Source organism: Tarenaya hassleriana, unplaced genomic scaffold, assembly GCF_000463585.1.
Source record: "Tarenaya hassleriana unplaced genomic scaffold, ASM46358v1 Cleome46, whole genome shotgun sequence".
NCBI classification, from domain to species: Eukaryota; Viridiplantae; Streptophyta; class Magnoliopsida; order Brassicales; family Cleomaceae; genus Tarenaya; species Tarenaya hassleriana.
The window spans coordinates 15219-21854 of record NW_010967304.1 but is presented as its reverse complement, the minus strand read 5'-3'; positions in this window follow the sequence as shown (position 1 = coordinate 21854).

Sequence of the window (6636 nt, the reverse complement as noted above, 5' to 3'; positions counted from 1 at the left end):
GATCTTAGAACGATGAGATCGCATGCTAGGAACCCGAAGGGAACCCAACACTCTCAACCTCTTGGATCTCACCAAAATTCTGTCAAAAGTGTTCTCAAGTCGGCACTCCCTTATTAGGGTTTAATCTCCTTCTTATAAAGTGATTCAACCCTAATTCGGTTTAATTTTCGAAAAAACCCGAAAGCCGGAACGGATGATCCAGAAATACACGTGGACCGTCCGTTCCAGCAAGCCAGAATGGACGGTCTACATACGTGGCCCGTCCGTTCTAGACAAGCCAGAACGAACGGTATGCATTCTGTACACCGTTGGGTCTGGGCCTGGCGGACCGTCGGGTCTGGCTCTTTCGGTCCGTCCGTTCCAACCCCTTCCGTCTCGGTTTTTGTGTCGTTTTCTCGTGCGTTTTGTCCTTTCCTGCGTGTGTGACCCTGTAGGTTCATTCGATATAGCAATATAACCCGAAATCTCTATTTCGGATATACAAGTCATAGGCGGTCTCTAGCAAGACACTATGACTACCTATCTCGAAATAGAGTTTGTTCGTGATCTTACGAACGCCAGTGATAATTCCGGCTGATGATCCTTTTGCATCGCGATATCATATGTCGAACATAAGGCATGGACGAGCCACCTTATCTTATTCGACTGCTTTCTGGCTCACTGAGTTCGACTGTATGAAATAGACGACGCTCGTCTATAGTGCGGCCACACATTTCTACAGTCTCACTAACACGGGGGGCCCAACGATATCTCTCTCTTTTACAAGAGGTGCAAATCCCGTCTTGACTATCTACAATCCAGTACATGATTCGTGTCGTACCTGATTCAAGTCATGACGCTAGTCCATGTGACAATCTCATGCGGGTCAATCCAGTATTCCGTTCTCGAACGAATATCTATGATTCTGATCGTATCCAATACCTATGATCATCAATATGATCATCAATCACACATCATACTAGTCTTAGTATATCATTATTCCCACAATGATATACGACTAGGGAGTTTAGTATTGTTCATAACAATACATGGATTTCATAACATATCTAGTATGCAAAATACGTAATGAATCAAACACTCATCCATAAATCATAGAAAGCGTCAATACATCAAATGTATCCAAGTAAAGCTCGCAAACAGTACATCATAGAGCACTAAACCAACATTATATTCATGAGATTAGTCTCGGTGTATGTGATACATTTTCTGAATACGAGATGCATTTCGTATGACGTAGTACATTCATTAAATAAGGTTCATATGAACTTATTTAATGGAGATGATGTTGGGGTTTTGGAGATCCCTAAACATGCGTTCATAACGGTTTCTAGGGTTCCAATCTTGGGTTTCACGCAGCGGAATATGTAAAACGAAACCAATCAACAGATCTTGCATATAATGATAAAGGCATCGATATACCAACATGTTTCGATCTAGAGACCTGTTAAAAACGCTGAAATCCAACGTTCCCTACAGCTAGTCCGCACTCACGAGTTTGCGTTTGATAGAATGCGATCTGGAGGACGAAAACGAAAACCGAGATGATTCCAGGAGAGAGAGAGAGACGACGACCACTTAGAGAGAAGAAGAAAAAAATGTTTTCTTCACATAACTTATAATGGGCTAGGGTTTCATTAAACCCAAATGGGCCTACTAGGCTTATTATGTCATAACATAATCCATTAGCCTCTTTCAATATGTATTGGACCTATCATCTTATAATTAAGCCCATTAGCCTTATCATTAATCATATGGGTCCATTAAATCATTTAATCCCATCCAATGGATTTCTAATCAGTTTCGCAAACCGATCGTGGTCAGAACACCATATCCATCAATCTCCCGCTTGCTCTACTCATGATCGAGTTTCAGTCGATCACAATAGACCATCCCAAGCACGCTCCAAAAAATAGTAACAACCCTACGTGTGTGACCATGTAGGCCCGTCCAACGCAGACATAGTTCTGAAACCATTTCGGACTAATAATCATAGGTGGTCTCTAGCAAGACACTATGATTCCCTTTTCCGACTAGGTTAGTGTGATCTAACGAGCCAAGTAACATTCAACACTTGTATCCTTTTTGTCACACGATATCAAAAATCAAAGCAGAGACATGGAACAAGTCATCTCATCACATTTTGACTGCTTTCTCGTTCGTTGAGTTAACTGAACCTACAAATGACTTTTCATCTGTTTCCGCGCGTTTCAGCTCAACTCACTCAAGGGGCCCAACGATAGCTCTCTTTTCACATAAGACAGGGACAAAATCCCATCTTGGCTCTCTACTACCATCCACATGATTCATAACATTCCAACTACAGTCGTTATAGTCGTCCTTTTATGGTTCCGACGTTTGACTGTGTCAAAAAGAATATCACTCCTCATTTCAGATACATATAGAGATCTCAGGTGTTAGGACTCAAAGCGGAGTATTACATGAGATTCAAATCATGATATCAGGTCCATGTGACAATCTCATACGGGTCATCCAGTATTCATTTACAAATGAACACCCATGATCATGATCCGTACCAAATACGCTATAATCATCTCTATGATCATCTATCATGCATCATGCTAGTCTTTGTTCGTTAATGTGGACATTAACGACCGACTAGGGAGTTTAGTATTATTACAAGAATAATACATGAATAACATTATTAAACAATAACATGCAATTTGAATAATAATCAATAAGAAAAAACATACTTTCATTCATCATAATGAATCCAAGTACAATAAATAAAGCGTTCGTGCGAATAATCATGTCTAGAGCATAAAAACATCACAATCTCCAAATGCTCTAATCATGATCTACTAAATGTCTAATCCCCATCGACCTAACATGACACTCATGCTTTGACGAAGGGAGAGGCTTCGTCAAGGGGTCAGCAATGTTGTCATATGTCGATACTCTGCATATCATCACATCTCCTCTGTCTACGATTTCTCTGATAAGATGAAATCGCCTGAGTATGTATTTGGATCTCTGATGTGACCTTGGTTCCTTAGCCTGTGCAATCGCATCATTGTTGTCACAGTACAACGTAATGGGGTTCGCAATGCTAGGAACAACGCCAAGGTCTCCAACAAATTTCTTGATCCAAACAGCTTTGCCGCATCCGATGCAGTAATATACTCAGCCTCTGTAGTGGAATCTGCAACGGTGGTCTGTCTGGAACTCTTCCAATTAACAACGCCTTAATTCAGAAGGAACACAAAACCTGAATGCAATCGAAAATCATCCACGTCGGACTGAAAACTAGCATCGGTGTAACCACTTATAGCGAGTTCATTTTCACGTCCACCATAAACCAAGAATGCATCCTTAGTCCTTCTCAGGTATTCCAGGATGTTCTTTACGACTATCCAATGTGGCTTACCTGGATCAGACTGGTATCTACTCGTTAGACTCAATGCTAACGATATATCTGGCCGAGTACACTGCACGACATATATGATAGATCCTATCGCCGAAGCGTATGGAATTCTATCCATGCGTTCTCGCTCATCAAATGTCTTTGGACACTTATTCTTGCTCAGAACTAAACCGCGCCTTATCAGCAAGGATCCTTTCTCGTATTCTTGCATGCTAATCCGTTTTAGCACCTTGTCGACGTACGTACTCTGACTTAGACCGATCAGATTTCTCGATCTATCTCTATAGATTTTGACGCCTAGAATATAGGTAGCCTCGCCTAAGTCTTTGATCGTAAAATGCTTTCCTAGCCAAACTTAACGTCTTGGAAAGTAGGAATATCATTTCTGATGAGCAAGATGTCATTAACATATAAGACCAAGACACAACTGCACTCCCACTGACCTTCTGATAAACACATGGTTCGTCGACCTCGTTTTGCAAGGAGCCAAACTCCTTGACGGTCTCATCAACGCAGATTCCAGCTTCTTGAAGCCTGCTTCAGTCCATAAACGGACCTTTGAAGTTTCCATACCTTCCTTGGATGCTCAGGATCCTCAAAACCCTCGGGATGTGTCATATACACATCCTCAAGCAGATTCCCGTTAAGGAATGTGGTCTTAAATCCATCTGTCATATCTCATAGTCGTAATATGCGGCTATGGCAATGAGTATCCGAATGGATTTAAACATAGCGACGGGCGAAAAAGTTTCGTCATAGTGAATACCATGAATTTGTCGAAATCCTTTCGCCATCATTCGTGCTTTATAGGTATGCACGTTGCTATCCATGTCAGTTTTCTTCTTGAAAACCCGCTTGAATCAGATGAGTTTTATCCCTTCAGATGCATCAACCAAAGTCCATACTTGGTTGTCGTACATGGATTGCATCTCAGACTTCATAGCCTAAAGCAATTTCTCGGGTTTGACATAGCTTCTGAATATGATGTAGGCTCATCATACTCTGTGAGCACGAGTTCATCATTTTCAGTCACGATAAATCCATATCTATTAGGCTCATGTCGAATCTTGCTCGATCTCCGAGGTTCATCAACGACAGGCAAAGTCACAATGGGTTGCGAGATAGGTTGAACTGTTCAACTACTTCGCTAGGTCCAGCTTCAGTTTGTGGTTCTTGGATTTCTCTAGGACAATGTTACTCCCACTAGTTTTCTTGGAGATGAATTCTTGTTCCAAGAAAATCTCATCTTGAGCAACAAACACTTTGTTATCAGTTGGGTTGTAGAAGCAGTATCCCATCGTTTCCTTGGGGTAACAAACAAACAAGCATCTTTCAGATTTGGGTCCTAACGTCGCAACCCCAAATCCTTAGATAAGACATCTTGGGACTCTTCCCAACCCATATCTCATATGGTGTCTTCTGAACCGATTTTGAAGGACTTCTGTTCAGTATATAAACAGTAGTCTCAAGAGTGTATCCCCAAAAGGATATTGGAAGATCAGTCTGACTCATCATAGAGCGAACCATATCTAATAGAGTTCGGTTCCTCCATTCAGAAACAATGTTCCACTGAGGTGTTCCTGGAGGAGTCAATTGTGAAACGATTTCACAATCTCTAAGATAATCAGTGAACTCTTGGCTCATGTATTCACCTCCACGTTAGATCGAAGTGTCTTAATACTCTTGCCAAGTTGATTCTCTACTTCGTTTCAGGACGTCTTGAACAATTCAAACGTTTCAGATTTATGCCTCATCAGGTAGACATAACCATAACGACTGTAATAGTCAGTAAAGGTAAGGAAGTAAGAATAACCTCCTCTGGCGGGCGTGCTCATTGGTCTGCATACGTCACTATATATCAGACTAAGGAGCTCATCCGCACGTTGTCCCTTTCCTGTAAAAGGACTCTTTGTCATCTTGCCTAATAAACAAGATTTGCATGCTTCCATTGATTCATAGTCAAATGGATCCAAAACACCATCTGAGTGGAGTTTGGCGATGCTTTTCTCGCTTATATGGCCGAGACGATAATACCAAGGTAGGTTGGGTTCAAGTAGTTCTCCTTGTAACCCCTCGTATCGATGTTATAGATCAGATTAGATGGTACATCACTCAACATATAAAGACCGTTATATAAGTAACCAGTACCATATAAAACGTTGTCTTTATATATCGAAAGAATCTTATCCTTAATCGAAAACTCAAAACCATTCAAGTCTAGACAAGAAATATATAGAAATAATGTTCCTGCTTATTGTGCACTTTAAACATATTTGGATGCACTCTAAATGTGTTTGGACGTACTCTAAACGTGATTTGGTGCATGCAAAACATGTTTAGATATTAAACATATTTGGATGCACTCTAAATGTGTTTGGACGTACTCTAAACGTGATTTGGTGCATGCAAAACATGTTTAGATAAACTCTAAACATGTTTCGACGCACTCTAAAAGTGTTTTAATGCACTCAAAACATGTTTGGATGAACTCTAAACATGTTTAGATGAACTCTAAACATGTTTCAACGCACTCTAAATATGTTTTAATGCACTCTAAACATGTTTGGATGCACTCGAAACATGTTTAGACGAACTCTAAACATGTTTCGAGGCACTCTAAATATGGTTCGACGCACTCTAAAAATGTTTTAATACATTCTAAACATGTTTGGATGCACTTTTAGTATGTTTGGATGCGCTCTAAATATGTTTCGGCGTGCTCTAAACATGTTTCGACGAACTTTAAACATCTTTTATTGCACTCTAAACATGTTTCGACGCACTTTAAACATGTTTTGACGCACTCTAAAAATGTTTTGATGCACTCTAAACATGTTTGGATGCACTCTAAAAGTGTTTGGACGCATTCTATACGTGTTTCGACGCACTCTAAGTATGTTTGGATGCACTCTAAACATGTTTCGACACATTCTAAAATTTTTTCAATGCACTCTAAACATGTTTGGATGCTCTCTAAAAGTGCTTGGACGCACTCTAAACGTGTTTGGATGCACTCTTAATATGTTTTGACGCACTTTATACAAGTTTGGATGCGCTCTAAATATGTTTCAACGTGCTCTAAACATGTTTCGACGAACTCTAAACATCTTTTATTGCACTCTAAACATGTTTCGATGCATTTTAAACATGTTTTAACGCACTCTAAAAGTGTTTTAATGCACTCTAAACATGTTTGGATGCATTCTTAGTATGTTTTGACGCACTTTAAACAAGTTTGGATGCGCTCTAAATAT